Consider the following 19,282-nt stretch of genomic DNA (forward strand, 5'->3'; position numbering starts at 1 on the left):
GTGTGTATGTCTGTGTGTGTATATCTGTGTTGTGTGTGTGTCTGTGTTGGGGTATGTGTGTGTCTGTGTGTGTTATTGCTGCATTGCCAAGGCTCCTTCCTCCTCCAAGTCACCAAGAATGCAAAGACCTGGCCAGCCACTCAGCAAGACATCAGATTCCAGGGATCCAAGGAGAAAAGCAGGGGGAGACTGACTCTTTGCACTTGAATCTCTGCATTTTAGCTGGGGCTGGACCTTGACTAAATTATCATTGGCCACCCACTCTGGATAATGAGGTGTGAGATTATGATGAATCAACCCATACTTGGTTGACTTTACCTTTATATTTTTTCAATTAAGTGTATTGTCCTTCTTTGGATATGTTTGAAGCATATCCAAACTTTGGTGGGGCAAAGTTTGCTGGTATTTGCTGGTATTTGTTCAGGTTATTTGGTGGAGTCTGAGCATGGGGGAAAACAAAAACAAAACAAAAAAACAAACCCAAAACTGAATAGAAAGTGAATTGGTCTCCTTTTAAAATTTTGTTTTTCTACCGAGGTCACTCTTCTTGTGAAATCCTGTTTACCACTGATGTTCTTATGAAAGATACTCTTTTGTTCTTCAAGTTATGGGAAAACAAACCATGGAAAGTAATGGGAATGCCTCTGATTTTCATTATGGGCTGATGAATACTTGGGTCAAATCTCTTAATTATAGAGATTAAAGGAGAATAATACATTTTAACTCAAAGTTCTTTTTTTCTTCAAAAGAATAGGCCTCAGTGAAAACATGTATTTCCTAATCCAATAAAGAAATCTGTGACAATCTGTTCTACTAGCTAATTTACTCAATTTCATGTTTGTGTCATATACACATGGTGTGATGGGTTTTGCCCACTCTGTATTTTTTACAACTCAAGCCAGTTAAATACCAACAAGGATGTTCATGGGCATGATTTCTCCTGACAGTGAAGCAGCCCCTCTGTTTCTTCTTTATCTTCTGTGGAAACTATGTATCTCCACACTCGCAGCTTCCCTCAGAGCCCCTCTTCTCACGCCTTTGATTCCAGCTTCTGTTTTCTTCCCTAAACATTGCAGACTTGGTAACTCATGGTTTTATTCTCAGCTTTCCTATTTTCTTACTCTACACACTGTCCCTTGGTGGTTATCCATAGCTGTGACTGGATTACTCACAGAGAAGCTGGACCCTGATGTGTATCCAGCCCCATTGAGCTCCAGAGCTAAGAACTCAACCGCCTTCTCTTGAATTCCCTGTTGGGATATTCCACAGGCACCTCAAACTCAACATGTCCCTGAGTGTACTTGTAATCCAGGGCCATCGTTTTTCTGGCCATCACAGCCAACCCCGTCTTCCTCTTCCTCAAACCTATTCCTTTTCTTAGACTTCAAGTTACTTGGTGATCCTACCCATTTACCCATCTCCTGAGCCACAGTTATCCTCAGGTCATCCCTCCATGACTCCCTCACCCTCGAATCCATTCAGGCTTGCTGTTCTGTCAACTCTGCTTCCCATACAGCTTCAGAAGCCATTCGTCTTCTCCATCCCTCTGCCACTGTCTTAGTGTAGATCTTCCTTTGCCCTCACCTGCACCGCAAGACCACCCAGCACTAATTCCTTCAGCCCTGGGTTAGCCCTACTCCTATCCATCTCAACCCTTACACCAAACCAGCCATCACACTGTGCTTTCCACTAGAGCTAACTCTCTCAAACACAAATCTGATATTTTTCACTTCCTTAAAATTCTTCAAGTGGTCCCCTTCATTTACAAAATAAAGTTCTGTTTCTCCCACCCCCCTCACCCACCCTCCCACCCACCACCATATTCTGGCCCCATTTTCTGCCTTTTCTCTTGCTGTGTCTTGCCTTGATCATTTAAATAATCTGATCCTTTTCACTGGTCCTTGATCATAGCATGTAACTTAACATCTTTGGGCCTCTGTGCATGAAATTCCCTCTACTTAGAACATTCTTTTCCCTCCCCCACCTAGAAGACACCTACAGTACAGTGTCATTCATGCTAATAAACATTACTCAAGGGTCTACTATGTACCTTAAGACTGTGCTAGGCAGTAGAGACAAAAATGAAAAGGCACGGTTCTTTTTCTAACCATCCAATTAAGACATCACTTCCTGAAGCTCCCCATAAACATCCCCTTTCTATCTCTATCACTTATCCATAGTGGACCACTTTTTCTTTCTATCTTTCTTTCTACTTTGCACATAATCCTTTCATTGCATTTACATGATCTAACTTGTTTTTCTGCCTGAGTCCAGAACCCCCATAATTTTGGAGAGGAAGTGACTAATTTAAAGAATATGTGGGTACTGAAATCTGTGTGGCAGGCAGAATTCTAAAGCATGTACCAAGATTCCTGCCCCTTGAATGTGGGCAGGACTTGTGAATATGATAGGATTTTACTCTAATGAACAAGGAGAGATTTGAAGCAGAACAGATGCTCTCCTGTTGGCCATGAAGAAGTAATCTGCTGTGTGTGGAGAGGCCACATGTCAGGGAGTGGTGGGTGGCCTCTAGGAGCTGAGGACCTTGGTCCTACAAGCATAACACATGGAATTCTGCCAACAACCAGGGAATTTGGAAGAGGACCCCAGAACTCACATGAGATTGTGGTCCTAGCTGACATCTTGATTTCAGTCTCATGAGACCTGAGCAGAGAGCCCAGCTAAACCGTGCCCAAACTTCTGACCTACAGAGACTGTGAGATAATAAATAGGTATTGTTCTAAATCACTAAGTTTGTGGTAATTTGTTATGCATCAAGAAAAAATGAATACCATCTGATAGACGGGTGCTGAATTCCTGCTCTCTAGTTACTATCCATGTGATCTTCAACTTGACCCCTTTAAACGTCATCTTCCTCATCTGTAAAATGGGGATAGTAATACCTACCTTATGATGTATCTGTGAGGGTTAAATGTGCTGGAAACGTTATGCCCAAAAAACATGTCAGTTCTTTGAAGGCAGAGGCCATGTCTCTCCCTGATATCCTTGACACCTAGCAATATGCCTGCACATGGAAGGTGGTCAATACATTTCAATTGAATGAATGAACAGGACTCAGAGTGTCTTTAAAGAATAAGTATAAACCCAAGCCTTTCCGTCTTGATTTTTTTTTCTAATTTAGTGCTGATACAATCCTAGTTCACTCAATGTGAAATTAAGAACCATCTAGATGATCTCACAGGTGCCTTCTAGTTACAGATTCTATGATGTTGATGAATCTTGAGATAAGGTCCTGGAACAACAATCTTAAAGTTTCAAAATTATTAGTATTTAGTAATCTCTAAAATTATTTTTAGAGAGAACTTCAAAGGAGGTATTTGTTAATAAGATGTTCTCTTCTCCCAAGCCTCTCTCCTGAGCCCGTCACTATCCTCCACCACAATCAAGTATTAATATCCAGATGTCTGCATTGAGGGTTGATAGTATTTGTATAATGTTTTGCCAGCTGTAAATACAATTTTTTTATCAAATGATAAAGACAAATTTGGTTATCTTACTAGAAAATTAATGTATATTTCAATCAACCATCTTTAAATTCTGAGTGCTAAAAGGAATATTATGACCTAAAAGTAGAAATAAAGTACTTATACTGAATAGGTGATGAGATTTTGTTTCATTTATGTTTTGTTCTGAAGTGGCATGAGAAATTCAGTCACTGATGTTTGGCAGAGGGAAGCAATAAAGAATCCTGATGTAACTACTGCTGCTACAATTGTTGCTGTCATTTGTACAAGTGGAATATATATATTTATACATATATACACATTCATATCTATATTTAATTATTATAGATATGATCATAATTTTGACTTACCATTGAGATGTTTGGCAACTGTGTTTGAAGTAAGATCCCAGAGGGATGTTTGAATACTATCTAGGGATTTAATAGAATGTTTATCCTGAGAGCTATGTTTCAACACCAAGGGATGTCCCTGGTTAATCATGCTTCTTAACAAGAGGAAATAGGAAAATGCCTTCTCAAAAGTGCAAGCTTTGGGTGGAGGGCCATGGGGCGTTCCATATGGTGCACAGCACTATCTCCCTCCTGAGCCATAATCTTACATTAAACTTCTCACTTCAGAGCAGAAGACTGTGTTCCTTCCCCAAGAAGCCTCTGAGTGTCATACCATTTGAGCAACAATTTGTGAAGAATGAGGTTCAGAAAGAGTGTCTAGTTAATTCATGTGTGAGTTGTGTTTCCGTGCCTTTGGATGAGGAGGACTGTAGGTTAAGGGATTAAACAACTGTTAACTCACCTCTGCTCCTAGCAGACACATCCTTGGTGTACCTTGGCTGTCCCAGGGTGGAGCTGGGGCAACAGAGGTTCTTGCTATGATTAGTGATGTCCTGAGGAGATAAAGGCCCATATCACTCAAAATGGCACAGCCTTGCCTCTAAGGGAGAGGAACTGGTGGGCCTATGAAGGGACTAATGATAGAGGTGTCTGTTATCATCAAGGGAAAGAAGGGAGAAGCTTAATGTTCTTAGGTACCTAAAGATGCAGGAGGCTCTGGTAGGCTGCAAACCCCACTTCTCCCCAGGGATGACCACAGCCAGAACAACCCAGGAGGCGGTAGCTTCCTCATTGCTTACTGCTCCAAACACTGGGTCAGAAACCAAAGCCAGGCAAAATATCAGGTCCTGGGATACCCCTGGTTTATGAAAAGCACTCCCTTCCCCTTCATGAAGGGATGTGGTGTGGAGTAGAAAAGGCCCATGCCCCAGGCTCTGGGAACTGAGTCTCTTGTAGAGTGCTTTGCAGTTCCAAAGAGACTTCGTATGCCTGGTCACATTAAGTTAGCCCCATGAGACAGAAATTGTTATTCTTGTAGTGATTATTGTGCTATAGAAGAGGAAACTGAGTCTTAACAAAATTAAGGGGTTTCACCAGGGTGACATAGGCAGCAAATGGTAAATACGACCCCTAATTCAGGTCTCTGGCCATCTTCTAATTCTGTGCTCTGTCCATCTGATGTTCTGGAGTAGGATAGAGAAGCCAGAGTAGGGATCATGACCCTTCCCAGGGACCTCAAGACCCTTGCTCATCACCATGCTTACCTCGGCCACACTACAAGTCAGTTGGGCCACAGTGCTTGGGCTTGTCCCCTGCTTAAGTCTTCAGTCTAACTGGTTCGGTGGAGATGGACCAGACTCTAAGGGAACATTTAAAATACCCTCAGCCATGCATAGTGAAAAAAGAAATCTGGAGGAGGTAAGGGCCTTATGTGTGGTACTGGATGTAAAGCACTTAGAGGGACCATCCCCAGGGATGCCTGCCAACCCCAGAGGTTTGTATGCAGAAGCCCCTCCCAACCTCCTCTCAGGAGGCAGGAAAGCCTAGGTCTAGGGTATGAACTGTGCAGCCTGACCGGCCTGGACCAGCCCTACCTCTATCATTATGAATTATATGATCTTGAGCAAGTTATTTACTTTTTCTAAATCTCTCATTCCTTAACAGCAAAAATGGGAGAAATAATTGCACCTCCCTTATGTTGTTAAGAGGATTACACAAGATAAGAAATGCAAAGCACTTAGCACAATGCTAGACACATTGTAAGAATTCCTTAATGCTCTATAATACACACCATGGAACACCCATTCACTCCTTCATTTGGCAAGAAGTTATTAAATGCCAAGTCTATGTCTAGCAGTATGCTAAAAACCCAATGCCTGGGGCTTTACCAACACTGGTCTCTTTAGAATCTAATCACACAAAGGGTCCTTTATCCATAAATGTTATAGTATGAGCTGGTTTTGTAAACATGGAAAATAGGTTTTGAGGCTTGAGTTATTTTTGCTGTTAATTCCTCCTTTATTTCCAGCATACAGACATAGCTGGAAACACATGGGATTTGGAGTGAGGGAGATCAGGTAAACACCTGGGCAAGTCGCCTTCCTCCTGGACTTCTATCTGCAAAATAGAATCATACCTTCCCTGTAAGATTGCTGAAAGGATTAAATGAAACAATGGATAAGGTAAGACACCTGACTTAAGGCAGGCATTCAATAGATATTAGTTGTCTTTCTACATTTCAAGACATTTAGGTGGAACTTGCAGTTTCTGAACTAGTATATAAGAAGCTTAGAAGTCACCACTCCATCATAACAACAAATAAAAAGTTGAACAAACTGAAAAATTAGCAACTCTTTTTAGATCCATATGAGAAGTGAGATCACAGGGCAAACCCTGTTTGGAATTACAGGTGAATACAGGGAATCACAACTTACCAAAGCAGAAACCTTTAGGGGAACTGTGCCAAGTTAGGGAAACCTGAACTGTAACTGATGATGCTGGAGGTTCAGGGTGGACAGCTCCAGGGGACCCAGTCCTCAGGGCACCCACACACTGTTGAGAGTTTTAACTTCTGGAGTTTGACCAGAGTCTCACAGTGAATACTGGAGAAATATTCCCTCATGCTTCCAGCAGGGAAAGGGAAAAAGAACCATTTTGAACTACTCCAGAGCATTCCGTTCTTCTTAACCAAGTCTGCTCTCAAAAGAAACTATTTAACTAGAGCCACACTTAGGGAAAGAGAAATACCCAAATCCAGCCAGCTCTAGCTTTCCACATAGAAGAAGGGAAATACACAACTCCAGCCTCCTCCAGTCATCCTACCCCACCTAAAGTGAGGGAAGCGCTGAGAAGCACTTGTGAAGTTCACAGTCCACAGAAACAGGCTCACTGAAAGACCAAGACCTAGTCATAGGGCTATAGAACACTTCCCCTACCCTCACACCTCATCACATCACTAAAGGCCTTTTTACAGCAGCTCATTTTACCCAGTACATTATGCCCAGCTAGCAAGAGAAAATTACAAGGCATAGTAAAAGACAAAGGCTTTTGAAAGGATGAACCAAGCGTCAGAACCAGTCTCAGTTACATAGTGTTATTAACCAGTGTTACCAATAAATTTAATTTATAAATAAATAATAAATAAATAAATAAACAGACTCAGTTACGGGGGAGGGATGTTGGAATTAATCAGGCTGGAAATTTAAAACAACTGAATTAATATGCTAAGGACTGTAATGGATAAAGCAGTTAGCATGCAAGAACAGATGGGCAATGTAAGCAGAGAGATGGAAATTCGAAGAAAGGATAAAAAGGGTCGGCCGAGTGGTGTGTTGGTTAAGAGTTGGCTTGGGACGCCAGCTCTGAGCAGCAGGGCCCCAGTTCAGATTCCACATGAGGGTCAGTGACGCTGCGCCCTCTATAGCTAAGACGGTAAACAATAGCTTGACCTGGAGCTGGACTGCCATGAGTCGCCGGTGACGGCATAGGCTGCAGTGGGGCTGGCTGGCAGCGGGCGTGAGCTTTCATGAGCTGCCGTGAGCCGCCATGAGCAGCTATCCAATGGCTGGTGAGTAACTGCCTCACCCGGGAAGAGGGCAATGATAATACCAACATGGGCCAGTGAAGCAACGTCCTCCACAACTAGACTGAAGAACAAAAGGACAACTTCTCTGTTCCTCTTCCCCGATTCCCCAATGCTGTTCCCCTCCCCAAAATCACCAATAAAATCTTTAAAAAAAGAAAGAATAAAAAAGAAATACTAGCAACCTAAAGCACTGTAACAAAAAAAACAGAACAAAACCACCAGAAATGAAGAATGCCTGTGATGGGTTTATTAGTAGACTGGACATGGCTGAGGGAAGAATATCTCAGCTTAAAGATACCTCAACAGAAACCCTCAAAACTCAAAAGCAAACAGAAAAAAGACAAAAGAAAACAAAAAACAGAACAGAATATCTGAGAACTATGGAACAACTACAAGAGGTATAACACATGCGTAATGGGAATACCAGGAGGAGGAGGAGAGAAAGGAACATAAGAAACATTTGAAACAATAATAACTGAGAATTTCCCCCAAATTAATGTCAGATACCAAATTACAGATCCAAGAAGCTCAGAGAACACCAAGCAGAATAAATAGAAAACAAAACAAAACAAAACAAAAACTGCACCTAGGCATATCATTTTCAAACTAAAGAAAGATCAAAGATTTTTAAAAATCATAAAAAAACACAGAGGAGAAAATCTTACGTATAGAGGAACAAAGATAAGAATTATATCTGATTTCTCCTCAAAAACCATGCAAACAAGAAAAGAATAGAGTGAAATGTTTAAAGCGTTGAGAGAAAACAAAAACACCAACTTAAAATTCTGTACCCTGTGTAATTATCTTTCGGTGAAGGGGAAATACTTTCTCAGACAATAGAAATTGAGGGAATTTGTTGCCATTAGACCTTCCTTGCAAGAAATATTAAAAATTCTTGAAAGAAAAGGAAAATGATATAGGTTAAAGACTTGGATCTACATAAAGGAAGAGCACAGGAGAATGAATAAGTGCAAGTGAAATAAAACCTTTTCTTGTTTTTGTTCTTTATTGATATAACAGATGACAGCCTATAAAAAATAAATTAAATAATGGGAAAGGAAAAAATAAAATATTTGGATGAAATTAAGAAGTATTCGCCTATAGCTATTCTCAACCTTTCTCCTCACCCCACCCACTGTAGAGGACTCATGCCTGGACTGCCCAGTTCTCTGTCTTCCCTTCGAGGCCTTGCCAAACCCAGTGGAGGTTTTGCAATGGAAATTTCAGAAAGGAGGTAGAAATAAGGATGGTAAGAGGCTGAGGACTGAGAAGGCTGACAGAGCTGCTAGAGTGTTTTGGGAGCAGCACTATGAGCCACTCAGGAACTGGTGGCTTGGTATGGGGACAGTACAGGGGAGAAGAAACGGAGAAGATTCTAATATGAGATTAGAATCTCATATTATGGCATTTGACAAATACAAGGAAAATATCTGAGGAATTTTGAAATTACCTTCATTTGCAGAAACTTTTTGTTTTCACTTTTGTTTTGTTGCTATTATCTGATTACAAAATCATTCCTGGGCAGGGCCTCTTGTGTCATGGCTTAATGTAAATTTTATATCCATCTTCCACCAGGCCTGGTGAGACATACAAAACAGGTTCCTACTTTCCTTAAGTGCTGTCCTTGTTGCTAGATATTAGTAGAGAACATACTGACAACCATTTGGAAATGTTGGCTTCAAGTTCTCTTGGTTCTCCTTATACAAATGCTTCCACATGTGTTGATGAATCTTCAACACATTTTTTTTTAAGATTTTTATTGGGGAATTGGGGGAAGGGGAATAGACAAGTTGCTGTTGTTTTGTTCTTCAGTCTAGTTGTGGAGGACATTGCTTCACTGGCCCAAGTTGGCACCATCATTGCGCTCTTCCCGGGCGANTTTTGTTCTTCAGTCTAGTTGTGGAGGACATTGCTTCACTGGCCCAAGTTGGCACCATCATTGCGCTCTTCCCGGGCGAGGCAGATCGGTCGCCGGCTTCTGGACGGCCGCTCACTGCGGCTGCTGGCCGCTCACGCTGGCTGCTGGCTACATACAGTAGCCCATGGCAACCCACTGCAGCAGGAGCTGCAGCCTACACTGTTGCCAGCGACTCACAGCAGCCCAGCTCCAGGTTGAGCTGTTGTTCAGCATCTTAGCTGTACAGGGCAGTGTCACTGGCCCTCATATATGGGATCCGAACTGGGGGCCCTCTGGCGTCCCAAGCCAGCTCTTAACCATCGCTCCACTCGGCCGGCCCTCAACACATTTTTTTACTTATTTCACTCCTTCTCCATTTCCTGCTCCCTGATTCTGATGGTGGCTTCTCACTGCATTTTCTAGCCTCTACTCTCTTTATTTCCAGTCCACCTTACACAACAGCTCCTTGACTGATCTTCCTAGGGCACGGTTGGTAAACTTTCTCTGAAAGGCCAGGTGATAAATATTTTAGGCTTTGAGGGCCATTTGGTCTGTTACATCTACTCAATTCTGTCATGGTAGAGCAAAGAAGCCATAGTCTGGGAAAACTTATGAGGCAGCAATAGTAACCAGAACAATTTTTACTCAGGTTCTTGACAAAGAAGACTTGGCCTAGTTAATATTTTTATTCATGTTATGAGCTAGTCTATCATCTGTGCTTGGGTCAGGTATTGACCTGAATCCATCACCTGTGGCTGGAGACCCTGGTCATGAGAAAGCGGCATGAGGGCATAGAAGAAGCTCTGGAAAGAGGGTTCAGGAAACACGTGGGGTACATGCTCCTTAACTGGCTTCCAACTCACCTTCCAACGTATTTCCTTTGGTTCTCTCAGCCAAGGAAAACTTCTATGGTCTTCACTCTATGAATTTTCCTTTGCCTTCTGTCTTACATATTCTCTCCCCAATTCCTACCTCTACCCATTTCCCAAAGATGCCCATTTGTCAAGGCTCAGCAGAAGTGATTCTTTTCCCCACCTGCTCCCCCTCTTCTGAGCACCCACAGCACTTTATGTATATCTCTTTTAAGGACACTTTCCATTTCTATCATACACTTTCATCACCTGTATGATGTTGTAAGCTGTTTGAAGGCAGGATCCAAGTCTGCTTCGTATTTGTATCCTACAGTTTGTGCCTAACATCTGACTTAGAAATCACAGATCCTGAGGGATGGTTGTTCAAAGAATGGATGAATGAATAAATGTAACTGTGATGGAGACCCATCATGTCATCTGCAGAAGTGTGTGTATCAGGCCATTTAACAGGAGTCATAGAATAGAATAGTTAACAGTTGTTGACTATATACAATGTTCTAGGCATTGCGCTAAGAGGTTTTACATGGATTTTCTCCTTAAATCCTCAAAACAGCTTGATAGGTCAATACTACTGTGAAACCCATTTTCAGATGAAGAATTTAAGGCTCAGAATGGTTAGGACCTTGCTCAAGGACACTCAGCTGGTGAATGACAGAGTTGAGACTCCAAGACCCAAGCTCCAACCCACTCTGCAGTCTGGAAAGTTCAGTTGAGATTTACCAGGGTTTGGGGGATTTCTGCATATTATCATGCTGTAATTCCTAGGTAATGGTGAGTCTTCAGTGCTCCCCTGTTATTCCAGGGAGGTATGGAATGACCTGGAAATCTAGCCTTGGGTCTTCCAGGGCCTCAGGGTCCAGGATAATTCTCAGGCATGTTGCACCAACATCCATTCCCCCAGGGGTTAGAGGCTCTTATATGAGGGGCCCTAAGAAAAGGGCAAAGGCAGAAGGCCAGGGAGTAAAGAAATCTACACTCTGCAGAATCTCTCCCCACTGCCTTCCTTCTGCTGATCTGTCATGGTCTTAACACCTTTACCAGGTTTCGTCACAGTGTGCTTCTGAAAATTAAAATGCTTTTCATCATTCATTCATTCAATGGCAATTGAACAACTACTCTATACCAGACATCTAGAATAATTCATTTAATAACCTAGATCAACAAGAATTATGAAAAAAGAGGTTGGAGAGCAATGGGGAGACAGTGAGTTCTGATATGTTTCTTATGCTTACGCCGATAGTTAAATCTTTTCTTAAGATGTGCCTTCTTGTCTCTTAATTCTACATTCCAGGTGAAAGTAGATTAGAAACCTCACCACTTTATTTGTGTAAAGCTGAACACTTGGCTACCCCATACACCAGTAAGTTCCAAATATGTCTACCAAAGTGTCCTGTGATTACTGACAAATGTCACACATCTCATTTCAGTGTTTATTCCTGACCCTATTCCTCTGCCATGGCCCAGTCACCTTTTATTGATTGATGAGATATTAACATTACTGAAAGCCTACGACTGCCAACATTTTTGCTCTTTCCCAATATTAGCGGATTCCTTGATCTATCCTTTCAGAATATGTCACAGTCCCCAAGCCCAAGTGCCTTCCATTTTAGTCTGTTAGAGCTGAAAGCTCAAGATCCCCTTGTTCACCTTTCTGCTGGCCACCGCTATTTATAACACATGGACACATGGTATTGCCAAAAAACAGGTTCTTGGTATCGTCACAGGAAAGAATTCAAGATGCACTGAATAAGCCAAGCAAGTGGTGAACGTATTAGAGAGGGACAGTACACTCTCAAGAAGGGAGAGTGGGCAGGCCTGGAAAAGAGCAACTGCGCCAAAGAACAAAGAGGATTAGACATTAATTATTTCTAAGATGAGGGTGCGAAATGTTCAAGGCTTACGGATAGTGTTACAGGGATTCCTGGGTGGTTCCTTGTTGACCATTCCTTCCCGTTGGGAGAAGGGACTTTTGTCATTTGGCTTGTCAGAACTGTCATGGTGACACAGGGGTGGAGATTCTCCCTAATCGCAATGCTAATAATACTATAATCCATTATAATTAGTTAAAGTTCACACTGAGGGACAAGATGATGTCCTGGACCCGCTCTCGGCCGCCAAAATCTAGTTCTGGCCAGCCTGGTTGCTGCACTTTTTCTTAAGAATGACCTCATCTCCTCCCTCCTTTGTTTTCTCACACTTCCTCCTTCCCACCCTCCCACTCTCTCCCCGTGGCCCTAGTCTTTCTGCCTATGGTAACTATGCCACCCTAGAACTGACTTGGTGGGGCTTTGCCTAGGCTACATTTTTAGAGTTACTTTTCGTATTTATTAAGGCATATTTAGCTTTGGCAGAAATGTGCCTGCAAGTACACACGTGTGTGCGTGTGTGTATGTGCGTGTGCGCGTGTGTGTGTGTGCATGTGCGTGTGTGTGTGTGTGTGTGTGTGTGTGTATGCCTCTTCAGTATAAATTATATTTGGGGCCAGTCCCCTAGATCACCCAGAACACACCCTGATCCACAGCTGCCATGGGCAGGCCACCTTGAGAGAAGCAGTGCTCTAGGATGAAGGACAATCTTCGCTGAAAGTACATTTGCAGGGGCTATTTGATCCTTGGGAGGACTTAGTCTCAGCTTCCTTGAATGCACGTCCTACCAAAGAATTCTGAAAATCTTTCCTTGGATCATTACATGCCCCATTTACTGTTGTAAACAGGTATATGACATCATGACCCTATTCCAGACCTTATTTATAGCAACCCCATACCTAACAGCTAAGGGGTAATTATACTCTCTTGCCCTTTTGAAAAACCTTTCAGCCAAGAGATTTCAGGGAATTTTACCAAACAAACAATCCCGCCCCCTCCGCCTTCCATTTGACAGGTGGAGAAGCTGAGGCATAGTGAAGCTTGAAGAACATAGTCAGAATGTGAGTCAGAAATAGGGCAGCGCTGTACCTGATTATACCTGCTTTCTCACCTGTGGTTTAACCCCTGCCATCAGAGACTCCCTGGAAAGATGTAGCTTTTTTCATGACTTACGTTGTGTCCTATTGTGATTTGTTGCAACATAGATTACTGCTTAGAAAGTCCTGCAATGTCACGTCCCTTCCCCCACCCATCTTCTACCCCAGTTTGGGGCAGCAAAACTATTTGGGATGGTGGAGACAACTGTTTCACCTGCTGTTGTATTATCTCATTTCCATGAAGATAAGCTTTGGTAAACTTTCTGCCCTTCTACTTTCCACATTGTCACCATCTCGATGTCTGGATTCTTTTTCGCAGTAGAGCTATTTGTTATGCCCTAGTCTGATTTGTAAAATTTTTGTAAAATTTTTACAAGGGAGAATTTGGAGCAATGACACTTCTCCCTCAACCAAGAATGAGACTTAATACTTGTCAAGATCTCACAGAATTTAGGGTGTTATAGAGACAGGGACAAATGAGAAATGCTCCCAAGGATAAGAAAACAGAGGGACCTCTGATTGCATCACAACTACCATTACACTAGACTCCAAAACAACAACTTCTTTTGCCAACTGGCGATCACTCCTTTCCATCTTCACAGTAAGAAACTGTATGGATATGTTTTTTTAAAAGGTAGGTGTGAGTGAAAGCAGGTTTGGTTTCCATTTTTCCTCTGGTAGATAATAAGCTATGAATGCTTTCTTTAAGAATATTTGTAAAAGTGCCCAGAGGTTAGTGAAAAATGAGAACATTTGATACAGCAAATAATACCAGCTTTGTGTGTTTTCCCGGAAGTTACCTAAGCATGGATCCTAAGCTGGAATCATTTTCTTTAGTATCTTAAAAGACTACAGAAAATAAAAGGCAGAGATACTTGGTATAACCTAGAAAAGTCATGTTTACAAACAAATAAAGGAAGTCCTCAATTATCTGTAGATAAGTGAAACTTCAGAGAAAATCACATTCAGAAAAAATCTCTGAGCACATAAAATAGTTGTGACGACGCCCAAGCACTTAAGCATCCAACTAAGAGAGAGACCTTGCAATCATTCTACAAGGCTTATTGACTCTTAGTTTATATACATTTCTGTAAGACATAGTTATCTGACTTTTCAAACCTCAGCCAATACAAAATGGAACATTTGAAAAAGGGAGACCGGAGTAAGCAGGGATCAGATAACAAAAGTGACAGCCCGGGAATGATAGCTAGAGAAGAGACAAAAACAGTTGTGTTAAAACATAATTTAAGAAGTATTAGGCATAACTATAAGCATGATTCATTAAGAAAAAGTTAGATCATGTTCATTATCTTTTTAGGTCTTCTGTCCAAAGGCAGTTCCAAGGGTGAGCAGCAAACACCTGAAGCACTCACTAAGGTGGAATGTGACTTGCTCAACAAGGAAGGAGTCACCACCAGGGTACTCCACCTCCTTCCTGTCATGCTAAAGGATGGGGGAGGTGCTGGCTTCCTGCCTGACTCACTGTTTATAGGCAGCCACTGGCTTCTTAGGCTGCTTCCCCTCTAGTAAAAAGGGGGAAGCTCACGAGTACCAGGTCGGGAGCCTTGGAGACTTTTGATGGCAGGTTCTTAAACCAGGCCCCGCTTCATTCTAGAGTAATTATACTTTAGGCTGATTGGTGCATAGACGCTGCAAAAGCACCTTTTTGGAACACAGACAAAATATCATGAGGATGTTTGTGTTTGGCAGAAACGCTACAACCCCTAGAGGCACAGGAGAAGCCTGCACAAGCTCTAGAGATGGGCATAAGAGAAAGACTTGGCGCATCCAGCCCTCCACACCAGTCCTAGCAAGGGGGAACCGCTGAGAGGGGCAGCTTCCAGTTGACCCCTTGTGAGCTTCTTTGTCCACTGACACCCCCTTCAGGGAACTGGTACAGCCCAAGCAGGCTGCCAGACACCGTGTGAGGCGAGCATCTTAGAGGCCGTCAAGACAAGCTGCTGAAGCACAGGGTCATGGCCAATTCCCTCCATGCCCCGCCCCTGCTACCCATCTACTGCCCACCCTTCCGCATCCTTCCCTTGGCCATACTGCTATCTTCTGGGCCATGTGTTAGATACTGGAGATGCCAACAGGAGGCTGGAAGGTGACATTTTTAAACATCGGTGGAGGTTTTTCTCCCATTTCCTTGTTCTAGTCTGCACTATCCAATAGGAAGTCACCTGCCATATGTGGATATTGAGCACTTGCAATGTGGCTAGTGCAACTGATGTGCTGCCCGTGTAAAATATACACCGAAATTTGAAGACTTAGTGCAAAAAAAATGGAGAGGACCTCATTAATAACTTTTTCATACTGACTACATTTTGAAATAATATTTTGTATATGTTATGTTAAATAAAATATGATATTAATATTAATGTCACCTGTTTCTTTTTACATTTTTTAGGTGAGGCTACTAGAAAGTTGACAATTACATACGTATGCGGCTTGCACCTGTGGCTGCAGGTGGCTCGTCCCCACTCAGGCAGCTCAGCTAACTGCCTTAGGGAGGGGAGGGGCTCCGAGGGGAAGGGGTCTTTTGCGGGCTTTCAGTTTCAGTAGTCTGGGCTTACGGGCAAGAGGGAAGCACTCTGACATAGGCAGGTGCAGGAGATGCATGATGATATGGGGCAAGGCTCTCCAGCTACCCTCCCTCTTGGTCTCCCAGATCAGAACTCCTCAGGTTGGAGGGAAGGGCATGAGAAGGTTGGTGGGGAGGAGAGGACGTCCAACTTAGGTTCTGGCATTTCCATGAGAAAGCGGAAGAGGACCAGCCACACCACAATCATATGTTGAGTTGCTGGCCTGTGTGCCTAAAGCACTGTTCTAGGTGCCGGGGTTCCTACAATGAAAAGCAGAGTCCCTATTTCCCAGGGCATGTGAGACAAAAAATAAACATGTGAACTAATAAATAAGAAAATTCCAGGTATTGGCAAGTGCTACAAAGACTGTCTGATGGGTTTCTGGGGCTTGGTACCACTTGGGCCCCATTCTTCCACCCCTTCTGTTATTTCTAAGAATGCTTGTTCCTAGTCATTTTAGCCCTTTACATTCCCTTTTTTTTAAAGACTATTTTTAAAAGCAGTTTTAGGTTCACAGTAAAATTTAGTGGAAGGTACAGAGATTTCTCATATACTCCCTGCCCCCACATCCACATACACGGCCTCCCCCACTAGCAACATCCCACCAGAGTGTTACATTTGTTACAACTGATGAGCTGATATTGACACATCATAGTCACTGAAGTCTATAGCTTACATTAGGGTTCCCGCTTTGTATTGTACATTCTATGGGTTTGGACAAATGTATAATGACATGTATCCACCATTAGAGTGTCATACAGAATAATTTCACTGCCCTAAAAACCCTCAGTGCTCTGCCTATTCATCTCTCCTATTCCCCTAACGCCTGGCAACCACTGATCTTTTTACTGTCTCCATAGTTTTGCCTTTCCAGAATGTGATATAGTTTGAAACATACAGTATTTAGCCTTTCACATTGGCTTCTTTCACTTAGTAATATGCATTTACGATTTCCTCAATGTCTTTACATGGCATGATCGTTCATGTCTTTTTAGCACTGAATAATATTCCATTTCCTGGATGTACCATAGTTTATCCATTCATTTACTAAAGGACATCTTGGCTGCTTTTAAGTCTTGGCAATTATGAATAAAATTGCTGTAAATATCTATGGGCAGGTTTTTGTGTGAACCTAAGTTTTCAACCCCTTTGGGCAAATACAAAGGAACGTGATTGCTGGATCATATGATAAGAGGATGTTTAGTTGTGTAAGAAACCGCCAAACTGTCTTCCAAAGTGGTTGTACCATTTTGTCTTCTTCCCACCATCAATGCATGAAAGTTCCTGTTGCTCCACATCCTCTTTATCATTTTATGTCAGTGTTCCAGATTTTTGCCATTCTAGTAGGTGTGTAGTGGTATTTCTCATTGTTTTGATTTGCATTTCCCTGATGACATATGATGTAGAGAATCTTTTCATATGCTTATTTGCCATCTGTATATCTTCAGTGAGGCATCTATTAAGGTCTTTGGCCCACTTTTAATCAGGTTGTTTGTTTTCTTATTGATGAGTTTTAAGAGTTCTTTGTATTTTTTGGTAAGACTTCTTTATGAGATACTCTTTTGCAAATGTTTTCTCCCAATTTGTGGCTTTTCTTCTCATTCTCTTGACATTGTCTTGCACAGAGCAGAAGTTTTTAATTTTAATGAAGTCCAGCTTAACAATTATTGCTTTTATGGATCGTGTCTTTGGTGTTATATCTAAGAACACATTACGATACCCAAGATCATCTAGATTTTTTTCCTGTTATCTTTTCGGAATTTAATAGTTTTACATTTTATATTTAGGTCTTTGATCCATTTTGAGTTAATTTTTGTGAAGGGTGTAAGTTCTGTATCTAGATTCATTTTTTTACAAGTGGATGTCCAGTTGTTCCAGCACCATTTTAAAAAAATTATAAGTTTAATTAATTTGTAAATTAATTATATTTATTATATTTTTCAACTTGTGCCTCTGAATGTAAATTCTCCTTGGATGTTTTTGCTAACGTGCTAACCCAAGGAGCCTATTTTTTAAGTTTTATCCAACATTTAGGTTTTCTGCTATAATCAAAATTAAAAATGTGTTGTTTAATCTGCCTTGCAGAGAAGCAGGATCCCCACTGGAATTCTTCAAATGTTTTGTAATAATCTAGTTAGCTTGATATTAGAATTTTCCCTTGTGTTTATAATTTAGTTATTTTCCTCCTTAACTTTATTTCATTATGTCTGATTATCTCTGCTATGAAATGCTGCTTAATTTCTCAGGCTTTGTTTGTTTTGAACCAATACATACTTAATTACTGTACAATTATTATTCATTCCTTCAACAGATATTAAACTGCTTCTGCTTCGCCGGGACTCCTACTTCAGAACAAGCAAGGGCATCTGTGGGTTAAGCTGTGGTGTCTCATGTGTGAGTAACAGGCTTTTAGGGCTTCCTTAGTGGGAAGTGGGGTCTGTCCCCCACCAATGCACACAGAGTGAGCATGTGTGCAAACATAGCAGAGGGTTAAAATGCTTGGTTTCGTTTCCACCTGCCAAAGCATGGCTGACTCCTATAGTTAGGCAAGCCCTGAAGATATATATATATATATATATATATATATATATATATATATATATAGTGTAATCAAAAAAAATATGGTGAATGTTTAAATGAAAAAATTTATTACAGCAAAAGATACATTGCCATTAATGCCCCTCGAAATACTCCCCCTCATTTCAAACACTCTTATCCCATCATTTTTGCCACTTTCTGAAGTAGTTCTGGAAGTCCTTTTCATGTTTTTAGTTGTGCTGTCCTGGCTGCTTCCATGTCCTGAATCAACTCAAGCCATTTACCTTTCATGATCATTTTGACTTTGGGGAAGAGCCAGAAGTCACACGGTGCCAAATCCAGTGAATAAGGTGGATGAGGACACACCGTAATGTTTTTATTTTACAGAAATTGTAGTACCAAAAGCGATATGTGACATGAAGCCTTTCCATTGTGATCATAAAATATGGTGAATACTGCTGCCGTGTGCCATCCAAAAGAAAGACAAGACAAGGTTCTTCAATACGGGACGCGTGAGCATTGAACATTAGTAACAGTGCGTGACAAGTTTCAACTTGTTCAGCAGTCAGCTGGGTGTGAGCTTTGGTTAGGAGAAGGTGCCATAAATCATCCTCCATTATGACAACGCTCCATGTCACAAATCACTTCTGGTATTTAGCAATATCTGTCACATAAATCATTATTGTTGGGAGCATTTTCTCAATCTGTTGAGATTTTGCTTCCTAGCAATTGCCATCAGTTTGACTCAAACTCTTAAGTTTTCTCTTAAAAAAACAAACAAACTGACTCTAGATGATGAACATACAATGTGATATATAGATGATGTATTACAGAATTGTGCACTTGAAACCTATATAATTTTACTAACCATTGTCATCCTAATAAATTTTTTTTAAAGATTTTTTTTTATTGGGGAATTGGGGGCATGGGAACAGTACTGGGGAATTGGGGGAAGGGGAACAGACAAGTTGCTGTCGTTTTGTTCTTCAGTCTAGTTGTGGAGGACGTTGCTTCACTGGCCCAAGTTG

This window comes from Hipposideros armiger, unplaced genomic scaffold (genome assembly GCF_001890085.2).
Source record: "Hipposideros armiger isolate ML-2016 unplaced genomic scaffold, ASM189008v1 scaffold_70, whole genome shotgun sequence".
Lineage (NCBI taxonomy): Eukaryota > Metazoa > Chordata > Mammalia > Chiroptera > Hipposideridae > Hipposideros > Hipposideros armiger.